General features: G+C 40.5%; 1 protein-coding gene and 1 pseudogene across 1 annotated transcript in view; one reads left to right on the top strand and one right to left on the bottom strand.

The window, feature by feature from the left end:
* The window catches only part of EFCAB13 (EF-hand calcium binding domain 13), a 132,744-nt gene that overhangs the window by 74,850 nt on the left and 43,783 nt on the right, over positions 1-14,111 (top strand). The gene's annotated exons all lie outside the window — the stretch shown is intronic.
* On the bottom strand, positions 826-952 carry LOC123604788 (annotated as a pseudogene).

Genomic DNA, 14,111 nt, shown 5'->3' with positions numbered 1-14,111 from the left:
GAAAATTATATAGCTCAGCAGATTGAACACTTTGAAATCTTGACCATCAGTGTCTGGTGGCCCTCAGCACTACCTAGGAATTATGTGATTCCCGCCCTCTCCCAGTTAGTTTATTCTTTTACTCTCTGAAATAACTAATTAACAATCTCCATTCTCTCACACTTCCATTCCTACTCCAACCTTAGCCCTTCTCACATTTAGCAGATAACTTAGCCTTTAAAAGGAAAATAGAAGCCTGTCACTATTTTGAGGACGTTAAGATATTTCCCAGTATTTTCTCCTAAAAGTTTTTAAGTTTTTCTTTTTCATAGTTAAGTCTTTAATTCACCTGAAATTGATTTTTATGTTTAGAGTGAAATTGGGATCCAATTTAATTTTTTTCCATAAAGATATTAGCTGGTGACAGTTTTATATTAATTCTTTGAGATTTATGTATTGTATAAATTGATTTGGAACCTGACACTCACACATGATGGCCTTGGGATTTAGGTTATCATTGGAGATTTTATTCCTTCTATCCATACCTCTGGCAGAGAACAGGCTTTCTTCTTTTTTTTTTTTTTTTTTTTAATTTTTTTTTTCAATGTTTATTTATTTTTGGGACAAAGAGAGACAGAGCATGAACGGGGGAGGGGCAGAGAGAGAGGTAGACACAGAATCAGAAACAGGCTCCAGGCTCTGAGCCATCAGCCCAGAGCCCGACGCGGGGCTTGAACTCACGGAACGCAAGATCGTGACCTGGCTGAAGTCGGACGCTTAACCGACTGCACCACCCAGGCGCCCCCAGGCTTTCTTCTTGAATTCCTAAAAAGGTGACTGAAGTGTTTTTATTAATAATTTTCAGATGGAAAGATTTTCCAGGGCCCTGTCTTTTTTGGGAAAAGTTTTCAATTAGCAATAATCGCGCCTCGGATAAACCTCATTGGCTATGATACTGCCACTGTGCAAAGCTGGGCCCTGTCTTTTTTTTGTTTGTTTTGTATTAAAATTTTTTTTTAATGTTTGTTTATTTTTGAGAGAACAAGAGACAAAGTGCGAGCAGCGGATAGGCAGAGAGAGAAGGAGACACAGAATCTGAAACAGGCTCCAGGTTCTGAGCTGTCAGCACAGAGCCCAATGGGGGACTCGAACTCACAAACTGAGAGATCGTGACCTGAGTTGAAGTCGACGCTTGACTGACTGAGCCACCCAGTCCCTGCTGTTAACTAGGCATCTCAATTATAATTCTAGACTTGTCTGTACCAAGTAATAACAATAATACTTATATTACTCACATTTATTGAGGGTTTACTATGTGCCAGTACTGTTCTAAATAATTTTTATTTATTAACTCATTTAATTCTCACATCAACTCTATTATTTTTATTTTATGGATGGGAAAACCACAGCACAGAGGTTAAAGAAGTCACGTAGCTAGTATGTGGTAGAATTAAGATTAGAACTCGGGTAGAGTGGTGCCTGGTTGGTTCAGTCAGTTGAGTGTCCGACTCTTGATTTTAGTTCAGGTCATGACCGCAGCATTGTGAGATGGAGCCCCACATCAGGCTCTGTGCTGGGCATGGATCCTGCTTAAGATTCTATCTTGAGAGGCCCTTTGTCAGCTTGGCAGAGTGGTGCCACCCCAGAACCGGGTGTGTGGAGTGAGATCCTTTAAGACGTTGGGGTTTGAATCCCAGCTGAGTGCCTGGGAGGTGCAGGAGACTGTGGAGCGGGACAAACTGACCAGATTGTGCCTGTGCTGTGCTGTGAGGGCTGCCTGAACAGCGTGGTTTGGTCTAGGGAGGAGAAACTGCGATGATGCCATTTTCCTCCAATCACCAGCGTGGTGGGGCTTCAGGGAACAGGACAGCAGGCCCCCAGTGGAGGTTGGACTGCTTACACCAAACCCTGCCTCACCATGCCTGGCAACTGCATATCTGCTGGAGGGAGAATTGACCCTTACCCAACCAGAGGGTCCCTCCTCCAGACCAGCACAACCACTGGCTCCAGGGCACCTTCGGACAACGGTCTGGCAGTTTTTCATTTTCTGATTTGATTTTTGGTAATACATATTTTCTTTTCTTGTCTTTTCTCCTTCTTCTTCTTGCTTCCCTTCTCTATTCTGGTTGTTAATTTGTTTAAGCAGGCATTTTTAATCTATGCATTTTACACCTCTTCTGTATCTCCTCCTCCTTTATTTTTCTCTCTCTCTCTAGATTAAGCCGTATAGTTTCTCTGATTCTTTGCCTGCTCAATTTTTTTTTCTCTTTCCCTGCCTCTGTCATTTCCCTCTTTCTATGGGATAAGGCTTCTTCCACCCCTTTCCCTTTTTAATTTTTTCCAGGGTTACTTCAATGAACAAATCAAAGCACGCCTGGTGGAAGGTCCAAACCACCAGTGTGAGTAGGGGTATAAAGCAACCAGAGTCACAACAACAGAGAGCATGCGACACACTCCAAAAACACCTCCTGAAGGGTCAGGCCCTGGATAGTATATGACCCCTTTTTAACATAGTAGTACTCACAGGGGCAGGACACATAACAAACTATTAAAACACATAAAAGACAGAAAACTAGACAAAATGACTAGACAGAAGAATTCTCAAAAATTCTAGGAAGAAATGACAGCCAGAAAAATTGCTCAAAACAGATATAAACAATATATCTAAACAAGAATTTGGAATAATCGTCATAAGACTAAGAGCTGGGCTTGAAAAAACTATAGAAGACAGCAGAGAATCTATTGCTGCAGAGATCAAGGACACAAGAGATAGTCATGATGAATTAAATGCAGTAAATGAGATGCAAAATAAACTAGACAGCAAGGATGAAGGAGCAGAGGGAAGAATAAGTGAAATAGAAGATAACATTATGGAAAATGATGAAGCTGAAAAAGAGAGAGAGAAGAAAATATTAGACTATGAGGGGAGAATTAGAGACCTAAGTGATTCAATGAGATATAATAATATCTGTATCATAGGAGTTCCAGAAGGAGAAGAAAGAGAAAGGGGCAGAAGGTTTATTTGACCAAATTATAGTTGAGAGCTTCCCTAATCTGGGGAAGGAAGCAGACATCCAAGTCCAGGAGGCACAGAGAACTCCCTTCAGAATTAACAGAAACAGGTCAGCCCCAAGGCATATCATAGTGAAATTGGCAAAATACAAAGATAAAGAGAGAATTCTGAAAGCAGCTAGGGACAAACAGGCCTTAACCTACAAGGGCAGACACATAAGGGTAGTAGCAGACCTATCCACTGAAACTTGGCAGGCCAGAAGGGAGTAGCTGGAAATATTCAATGTGCTGGATAGGAAAAATATGCAGCCAGGAATCCTTTATCCATCAAGGCTGTCATTCAGAATGAAAGGAGAGATCAAGGCTTTTCCAGACAAACAAAAACTGAAGGAATTCATGACCACTAAACCAACCCTGCAGGCACTCTGTGAGTGGAATGCTGTAAGACTACAAAGGACCAGAGACATTGCCACAATCATGAAACCTACAGATAACACAGTGACACTAAGTCCATATCTTTCAGTCATAACTCTGAATGTAAATGGGCTAAATGCCCCAATCAAAAGGCATGGGGTATCAAAATGGATAAAAAACCAAGTTCCATCTATATGCTGTCTACAAGAGACTCATTTTAGACCTGAGGACACCTGAAAATTGGAAGTGAGGGGATGGAGAACCATATATCATGATACTGGAAGTCAAAAGAAAGCTGGAATAGCCATACTTATATCAGACAAACTAGATTTTAAAGTAAAGACGGTAGCAAATGATGAAGAAGGGCATTATTGTCATAATTAAGGGGCCTATCCGTCAAGAAGAGATAACAATCGTAAATGTTTATGCCCCCAACTTGGAAACCCAAATTTATAAATTAATCACAAAAATAAGCAATCTTACTGATAATAATATGGTAATTGTAGATGACTTTATTTTTTTTTCAATATATGAAATTTATTGTCAAATTGGTTTCCATACAACACCCAGTGCTTATCCCAAAAGGTGCCCTCCTCAATACCCACCACCCACCTTCCCCTCCTTCCCACCCCCCATCAACCCTCAGTTTGGTCTCAGTTTTTAAGAGTCTCTTATGCTTTGGCTCTCTCCCACTCTAACCTCTTTTTTTTTTTTCTCCTTCCCCTCCCCCATGGGTTTCTGTTAAGTTTCTTAGGATCCACGTAAGAGTAAAACCATATGGTATCTGTCTTTCTCTGTATGGCTTATTTCACTTAGCATCACACTCTCCAGTTCCATCCATGTTGCTACAAAGGGCCATATTTCATTCTTTCTCATTGTCACGTAGTATTCCATTATGTATATAAACCACAATTTCTTTATCCATTCATCAGTTGATGGACATTTAGGCTCTTTTCATAATTTGGCTATTGTTGAGAGTGCTGCTATAAACATTGGGGTACAAGTGCCCCTATGCATCAGCACTCCTGTATCCCTTGGGTAAATTCCTAGCAGTGCTATGGCTGGGTCATAGGGTAGGTCTATTTTTAATTTTCTGAGGAACCTCCACACTGCTTTCCAGAGCGGCTGCACCAATTTGCATTCCCACCAACAGTGCAAGAGGGTTCCCGTTTCTCCACATCCTCTCCAGCATCTACAGTGTCATGATTTGTTCATTTTAGCCACTCTGACTGGTGTGAGGTGATATCTGAGTGTGGTTTTGATTTGTATTTCCCTGATGAGGAGCGATGTTGAGCATCTTTTCATATGCCTGTTGGCCATCCGGATGTCTTCTTTAGAGAAGTGTCTATTCATGTTTTCTGCCCATTTCTTCACTGGGTTATTTGTTTTTCGGGTGTGGAGTTTGGTGAGTTCTTTATAGATTTTGGATACTAGTCCTTTGTCCGATATGTCATTTGCAAATATATTTTCCCATTCTGTTGGTTGCCTTTTAGTTTTGTTGGTTGTTTCCTTTGCTGTGCAGAAGCTTTTTGTCTTCATAAGGTCCCAGTAGTTCATTTTTGCTTTTAATTCCCTTGCCTTTGGGGATGTGTCAAGTAGGAGATTGCTACGACTGAGGTCAGAGAGGTCTTTTCCTGCTTTCTCCTCTAGGGTTTTGATGGTTTCCTGTCTCACATTCAGGTCCTTTATCCATTTTGAGTTTATTTTTGTGAATGGTGTGAGAAAGTGGTCTAGTTTCAACCTTCTGCATGTTGCTGTCCAGTTCTCCCAGCACCATTTGTTAAAGAGACTGTCTTTTTTTCCATTGGATGTTCTTTCCTGCTTTGTCAAAGATGAGTTGGCCATACGTTTGTGGGTCTAGTTCTGGGGTTTCTATTCTATTCCATTGGTCTATGTGTCTGTTTTTGTGCCAATACCATGCTGTCTTGATGATTATAGCTTTGTAATAGAGGCTAAAGTCTGGGATTGTGACGCCTCCTGCTTTGGTCTTCTTCTTCAAGATTACTTTGGCTATTTGGGCCTTTTGTGGTTCCATATGAATTTTAGGATTGCTTGTTCTAGCTTCGAGAAGTTTGCTGGTGGAATTTTGATTGGGATTGCATTGAATGTGTAGATAGCTCTGGGTAGTATTGACATTTTGACAATATTTATTCTTCCAATCCATGAGCACAGAATGTTTTTCCATTTCTTTATATCTTCTTCAATTTCCTTCATAAGCTTTCTATAGTTTTCAGCATACAGATCTTTTACATCTTTGGTTAGATTTATCCCTAGGTATTTTATGCTTCTTGGTGCAATTGTGAATGGGATCAGTTTCTTTATTTGTCAACTGATGAATGCAACTGTTGAATGCGACTGATTTCTGTACATTGATTTTGTATCCTGAAACTTTGCTGAAATCATGTATCAGTTTTAGCAGACTTTTGGTGGAGTCTGTTGGATTTTCCACGTATAATAACATGTCTTCTGCAAAAAGTAAAAGCTTTACTTCATCTTTGCCAATTTTGATGCCTTTGATTTCCTTTTGTTGTCTGATTGCTGATGCTAGAACTTCCAACACTGTGTTAAACAACAGCAGTGAGAGTGGACATCCCTGTCGTGTTCCTGATCTCAGGGAAAAAGCTCTCAGTTTTTCCCCATTGAGGATGATATTAGCTGTGGGCTTTTCATAAATGGCTTTTATGATGTTTAAGTATGTTCCTTCTATCCCGACTTTCTCGAGGGTTTTTATTAGGAAAGGATGCTGAATTTTGTCAAATGCCTTTTCTGCACCAATTGACAGGATCATATGGTTCTTATCTTTTCTTTTATTAATGTGATGTATCACATTGATTGATTTGCGAATGTTGAACCAGCCCTGCATCCCAGGAATGAATCCCACTTGATCATGGTGAATAATTCTTTTTAGAAGCTGTTGAATTCGATTTGCTAGTATCTTATTGAGAATTTTTGCATCCATATTCATCAGGGATATTGGCGTATAGTTCTCTTTTATTACTGAGTCTGTGTCTGGTTTAGGAATCAAAGTAATACTGGCTTCATAGAATGAGTCTGGACGTTTTCCTTCCCCTTCTATTTCTTGGAATAGCTTGAGAAAGATAGGTATTATCTCTGCTTTAAACGTCTGGCAGAACTCCCCTGGGAAGCCATCTGGTCCTGGACTCTTATTTGTTGGGAGATTTTTGATAACCGATTCAATGTCGTCGCTGGTTATGGGTCTGTTCAAGCTTTCTATTTCCTCCTGATTGAGTTTTGGAAGTGTGTGGGTGTTTAGGAATTTGTCCATTTCTTCCAGGTTGTCCAGTTTGTTGGCATATAATTTTTCATAGTATTCCCTGATAATTGTTTGTATCTCTGAGGGATTGGTTGTAATAATCCCATTTTCATTCATGATTTTATCTATTTGGGTCATCTCCCTTTTCTTTTTGAGAAGCCTGGCTAGAGGTTTGTCAATTTTGTTTATTTTTTCAAAAAACCAACTCTTGGTTTCATTGATCTGCTCTATAGTTTTTTAGATTCTATATTGTTTATTTCTGCTTTGATCTTTATTATTTCTCTTCTTCTGCTGGGTTTAGGTTGCCTTTGCTGTTATGCTTCTATTTTCTTTAGGTGTGCTGTTAGATTTTGTGTTTGGGATTTTTCTTGTTTCTTGAGATAGGCCTGGATTGCAATGTATTTTCCTCTCAGGACTGCCTTCGCTGCATCCCAAAGCTTTGGATTGTTGTATTTTCATTTTCGTTTGTTTCCATATATTTTTTAATTTCTTCTCTAATTGCCTGGTTGACCCACTCATTCGTTAGTAGGGTGTTCTTTAACCTCCATGCTTTTGGAGGTTTTCCAGACTTTTTCCTGTGGTTGATTTCAAGCTTCATAGCATTGTGGTCTGAAAGTATGCATGGTATGATTTCAATTCTTATATACCTATGAAGGGCTGTTTTGTGACCCAATATATGATCTATCTTGGAGAATGTTCCATGTGCACTCGAGAAGAAAGTATATTCTGTTGCTTTGGGATGCAGAGTTCTATATATATCTGTCAAGTCCATCTGATCCAATGTCTCATTCAGGGCCCTTGTTTCTTTATTGATCGTGTGTCTAGATGATCTATCCATTTCTGTAAGTGGGGTGTTAAAGTCCCCTGCAATTACCACATTCTTATCAATAAGGTTGCTTATGTTTATGAGTAATTGTTTTATATATTTGGGGGCTCCGGTATTCGGCGCATAGACATTTATAATTGTTAGCTCTTCCTGATGGATAGACCCTGTAATTATTATATCATGCCCTTCTTCATCTCTTGTTACAGCCTTTAATTTAAAGTTTAGTTTGTCTGATATAAGTATGGCTATTCCAGCTTTCTTTTGACTTCCAGTGGCATGATAAATAGTTCTCCATCCACTCACTCTCAATCTGAAGGTGTCCTCAGGTCTAAAATGAGTCTCTTGTAGACAGCAAATAGATGGGTCTTGCTTTTTTATCCATTCTGATACCCTATGTCTTTTGGTTGGCGCATTTAATCCATTTACATTCAGTGTTATTATAGAAAGATATGGGTTTAGAGTCATTGTGATGTCTGTAGGTTTCATGTTTGTAGCGATGTCTCTGGTACTTTGTCTCACAGGATCCCCCTTAAGATCTCTTGTAGGGCTGGTTTAGTGGTGACAAATTCCTTCAGTTTTTGTTTGTTTGGGAAGACCTTTATCTCTCCTTCTATTCTAAATGACAGACTTGCTGGATAAAGGATTCTCGGCTGCATATTTTTTCTGTTTAGCACACTGAAGATCTCGTGTCAATTCTTTCTGGCCTGCCAAGTTTCAAAAGAGAGATCAGTCACGAGTCTTATAGGTCTCCCTTTATATGTGAGGGCATGTTTACCCCTTGCTGCTTTCAGAATTTTCTCTTTATCCTTGTATTTTGCCAGTTTCACTATGATATGTCTTGCAGAAGATCGATTCAAGTTACGTCTGAAGGGAGTTCTCTGTGCCTCTTGGATTTCAATGCCTTTTTCCTTCCCCAGATCAGGGAAGTTCTCAGCTATGATTTCTTCAAGTACACCTTCAGCACCTTTCCCTCTCTCTTCCTCCTCTGGAATACCAATTATGCATAGATTATTTCTCTTTAGTGCATCACTTAGTTCTCTAATTTTCCCCTCATACTCCTGGATTTTTTTTTATCTTTTTCTCAGCTTCCTCTTTTTCCATAATTTTATCTTCTAGTTCACCTATTCTTCTCTCCTTGCCTCTTCAATCCGAGCCGTGGTTGTTTTATTTTGCAGCTCATTTATAGCATTTTTTAGCTCCTCCTGGCTGTTCCTTAGTCCCTTGATCTCTGTAGCAAGAGATTCTCTGCTGTCCTCTCTACTGTTTTCAAGCCCAACGATTAATTTTATGAGTATTATTCTATATTTACTTTCTGTTATATTGTTTAAGTCCTTTTTGATCAGTTCATTAGCTGTTGTTATTTCCTGGAGATTCTTTTGAGGGGAATTCTTCCTTTTGGTCATTTTGGATAGTCCCTGGAGTGGTGCAGAACTGTGGGGCACTTCTCATGTGCTGTCTTTAATAACTTGCGTTGGTGGATGGGGCTGCAGTCAGACCTGATGTCTGCCCCCAACCCACCGCTGGGGCCACAGTCAGACTGGTGTGTACCTTCTCTTCCCCTCTCTCAGGGGTGGGATTCACTGTGGGGTGGTGTGGCGTGGCCCATCTGGGCTACTTGCACACTGCCAGGCTTATGGTGCTGGGGATCTGGCGTATTAGCTGTGGTAGATCGGCAAGGTGCACAGGGACGGGAGGGGCAGTCTCAGCTCACTTATCCTTCCGTGATCAGCTTCGGGAGGGGCCCTGTGGCAGCGGGAGGGAGTCAGACCCGCCGCCAGTGGGATGGATCCACAGAAGCACAACGTTGGATGTTTGGGCGGTGCAAGCAAGTTCCCTGGCAGGAACCGGTTCCCTTTGGGATTTTGGCTGGGTGATGGGCGAGGGAGATGGCGCTGGTGAGCGCCTTTGTTCCCCACCAATTTGAGCTTTGTCGTCCGGGGCTCAACAACTCTCCCTCCTGTTGTCCTCCAGCCTTCCCGCTCTCTGAGCAGAGCTGTTAACTTATAACCTTCCACATGTTAAGTCCCGCTTGCTGTCCGAACACACTCCGTCCAGCCCCTCCGCTTTTGCAAGCCAGACTAGGGGGCTCTGCTTGCCCGGCGGGCTTCCCCTCTGCCCTGACTCCCTCCTGCCAGTCCGTAGCATGCACCGCCTCTCCGCCCTTCCTACCCTCTTCCGTGGGCCTCTCGTCTGTGCTTGGCTGCTAGTCTCCTGGCGGTTTTCTGGGTTATTTAGGCAGGTGTGGGTGGAATCTAAGTGATCAGCAGGACACGGTGAGCCCAGCGTCCTCCTACACCGCCATCTTCCCTGTAGATGACTTTAATACTCCACTTACAGTAATAGAGAGATGACCTAGGTAGAAAATTAATAAAGAAACAACGGTCTTGAATGATACACTGGACCAGATGGACTTGACAAATATATTCAGAACTTTTTATCCAAAAGCAGCAGAATACACATTCTTTTCGAGTGCACATGGAACATTCTCCAAAATAGATCACATACTGGGTCACAAAGCAGCCCTAAATAAATATAAAAGGATTGAGATCATACCATGCATATTTTCAGAGCACAATGCTATGAAACTTGAAATCAACCACAAGACAAAATTTAGAAAGCCTCCTAATGCATGGAGGTTAAAGAACATCCTACTAAAGAATCAGTGGTTCAATTAGGCAGTTAAAGAAGAAATTTAAAAATATATGGAAGCAAATGAAAATGAAAATATAACATTCCCAACCCTTTGGGATGCAGCAAAGGCAGTCCTAAGAGGAAAATACACTGCAATCCAGGCCTATCTCAAGAAACAAGAAAAATCCCAAATACAGAATCTACCCTCACACCTAAAGGAACTAGAAGCAGAGCAGCAAAGAAACCCCAAAGCCAGCAGAAGAAGAGAAATAATAAAGATTAGAGCAGAACTAAACAATATGGAATCCAAAAAAACCCCCAAAAACAAAAAACACAGTAGAACAGATCAATTAATCTAAGAGGTGGTTTTTGGAAACAATAAACAAAATTGATAAAACCCTAGCCAGACTTCTCAAAAAGAAAAGAGAACCCAAATAGACAAAATCACAGATGAAAGAGGAGAGATCACAACCAACACCACAGAAATACAAACAGTTATTAGAGAATACTGTGAAAAATTATATGCCAACAAACTGGACAATCTGTAAGAAATTGGACAAATTCCTAGACACCCACACACTACCAAAACTCAAACTGGAAGAAATAGAAAATTTGAAGAGACCCACAACCAGTGAAGAAATTGAATCAGTTATCAAAAATATCCCAACAAATGAGTCCCAACAAATGCGCCAGATGGCTACCCAAGGGACTCTTACCAGACATTTAAAGCAGAGTTAGTATCTATTCTTCTCAAGCTGTTCCAAACAATAGAAATGGAAGGAAGGCTTCTGGACTAATTCTATGTAGCCAGCATTACCTTGATTCCCAAACCAGACAGAGACCCCACTAAAAAGGAGAATTACAGGCCAATATCCCCGATGAACATGGATGCAGAAATTCTCAACAAGATACTAGCAAATTGAATTCAACAGTATATTAAAAGAATTATTAACCATGATCAAGTGGGATTCATTCCTGGGCTGCAGGACTGGTTCAGTATTTGCAAATCAATCAATGTGGTATATCGCATCAATAGAAGAAAGGATAAGAACAATATGATCCTGTCAATAGATGCAGAAAAAGCATCTGACAAAATACAGCATCATTAGTAAAAACCCTCCAGAAAGTTGGGATAGAAGGAACATATCTTAACATCATCAAATCTACATATGAAAAGTCCAAGCTAATATCATCCTCAATGGGGAAAAACTGAGAGTTTACCCCCTGAGATCAGGAATACAACAGGGATGTCTACTCTCACCACTGTTGTTTAATATAGTGTTGGAAGTCCTAGCCTCAGCAATCAGACAACAAAAGGAAATAAAAGGCATCCAAATTGGCAAAGAGTCAAACTTTCATTTTTTGCAGATGACATGATACTCTACATGGAAAACTCAAAAGACTCCACCAAAAAACTTCTAGAACTGATACATGAATTCAGCAAAGTCGCAGGATATAAAACCAATGTACGGAAATTGGTTGCATTTCTATACACCAAGAATGAAGCAATAGTAAGAGAAATCAAAGAATCGATCCCATTTACAATTGTATCAAGAACCATAAAATACCTAGGAATAAGTTTAACCAAAGAGGTAAAAGATCTGTATGCTGAAAACTGTAGAAAACTTATGAAAGAAATTGAAGAAGACACAAAGAAATGGAAAGGCATTCCAGGCTCATGGATTGGAAGAAAAAATATTGTTAAAATGTGGATAGTACCCAAAGCAATCTACACATTCAGTGTAATCCCACTCAAAATTGCACCAGCATTCTTCTCAGAGCTAGAACAAACAATCTTTCAATTTGTAGGGAACCACACAAGACCCCAAATAGCCAAAATAATGTTGAACAGGAAAACCAAAGTAGGAAGCATCACAATCCCAGACTTCAGCCTCTACTACAAAGCTGTAATCATCAAGACAGTATGGTATTGGCACAAAAATAGGCACATAGACCAGTGGAATAGAATACAGAACCCAGAATTGGACCCACAAATGTATGGCCAACTAATCTTTGATGAAGCAGGGAAGAGTATCCAAGGAGAAAAAGAAAGTCTCTTTAGCAAATGGTGCTGGAAGAACTGTACAGTAACATGCAGAAGAATGAAACTGGACCACTCTCTCACACCATACACAAAAATAAACTCAAAGTGGACGAAGGGCCTAAATGTGAGACAGGAAACCATCAAAACCCTAGAGGGGAAAACAGTCAACAACCTCTTTGACCTCAGCCACAGCAACTTCTTACTTGATACATCTCTGAAGGCAAGGGAGATAAAAGCAAAAATGAACTATTGGGACCTCATCAAGATAAAAAGTTTCTGCACAGCAAAGGAAACAATCAACAAAACTAAAAGGCAACTGATTGAATGGAAGAAGATATTTACAAATGACATATCAGATAAAGGGTTAGTATCCAAAATCTATAAAGAACTTACCAAGCTCAACACCCGACAAACAAACCAGTGAAGAAATGGACAGATGACATGAGCAGACACTTTTCCAAAGAAGACATCCAGATGGCCAGCAGACACATGAAAAGATGCTCAACATTGCTCATCATTAGGGAAATACAAATCAAAACCACACTGAGATACCACCTCACACAGGTCAGAGTGGCTAAAATTAACAACTCAGGAAACAACAGATGTGGGTGAGGATGTGGAGAAATGGGAGCCCTCTTGCACTTTTGGTGGGAGTGCAAACTGGTGCAGCCTCTCTGGAAAACAGTGTAGAGGTTCCTCAAGAAATTAAAAATAGAATTACCTTACAACCCAGCAATAGCACTACTAGGAATTTATCCAAAGGATACAGGAGTGCTGATTCATAGGGGCACATGTACCCCAATGTTTATAATAGCACTATCAACAATAGCCACATTATGGAAAGAGCCAATGTCCATCCACTGATGAATGGATAAAAAAGATGTGATACACACACACACACACACACACACACACACACACACACACACACACCAGAATACTACCGGCAATGAGAAAGAATGAAATCTTGCCATTTGCAACAACATGGATGGAACTGGAGGGTATTATGTTAAGTGAAATAAGTCAGAGCAAGAGAGATATCATGTTTTCACTCATATGTAGAATTTGAGAAACTTAACTGAAGACCATGAGGGAAGGGAAGAGGAAAAAATAGTTTCAAACAAAGAGGGAGGAAGGCAAACCATAAGAGACTCCTGAATACAGAGAACAGACTGAGGATTGATGGGGAGTCTGTGGGGGAGGGGTAAATGGGTGATGGGCATTGAGGAGGGTACTTGTTGGGATGAGTACTGGGTGTTGTATGTAAGCGATGAATCATGGGAATCTACTCTTAAAGCCAAGAGCACACTGTATGTTAGCTAACTTGACAATAAGTTATATTTAAAAAAAAAAAAGCATTCTGTCTCTCTCTCTCTCTCTGCCCCTCTCCCATATGCACACACTCTGTCTCTCTCTCTCAAAAAAAAAAAAAAAAAGGCAACTCATGGGGCGCCTGGGTGGCTCAGTCAGTTAAGCATCTGACTGTTGATCTCAGCTCAGGTCATGATTTCACAGTTTGTGAGCTCAAGCCCTGCATCAGGCTCCATGCAACGGTGAGAAGCCTGCTTGGGATTCCCTCTCTCTGCCCCTTCCGCATGCTCTCTCTCTCTCTCTCTCACTCAAAATAAATGAATTAATTAAAAAAAAAAAAGCAACTCAGAGCTTATGTTCTCTACTTATGCATTATACCATCTGACTGCCATGGCGTCAGCTCAGGCACACACACACAATAATTCTTCCTCACTTCTGGCATCTGGTGATTTCCCTTTCTATTGAGCTTAGCATTCAGTTGTTTAGGCTGAAAAGTTAGGAGTCATTCTTGGTCTTTTTTTTTCCTTATGGCCCTAGCTCCACCACTTCCACTTCCCTGATTCAATTCATCACCAAATATTATTTTTATTGATATTTTAACTCAGTATAGAGTGTGTTTT

Source organism: Leopardus geoffroyi, chromosome E1, assembly GCF_018350155.1.
Source record: "Leopardus geoffroyi isolate Oge1 chromosome E1, O.geoffroyi_Oge1_pat1.0, whole genome shotgun sequence".
NCBI lineage: Eukaryota > Metazoa > Chordata > Mammalia > Carnivora > Felidae > Leopardus > Leopardus geoffroyi.
This window is presented reverse-complemented; position numbering and strand designations above follow the sequence as displayed.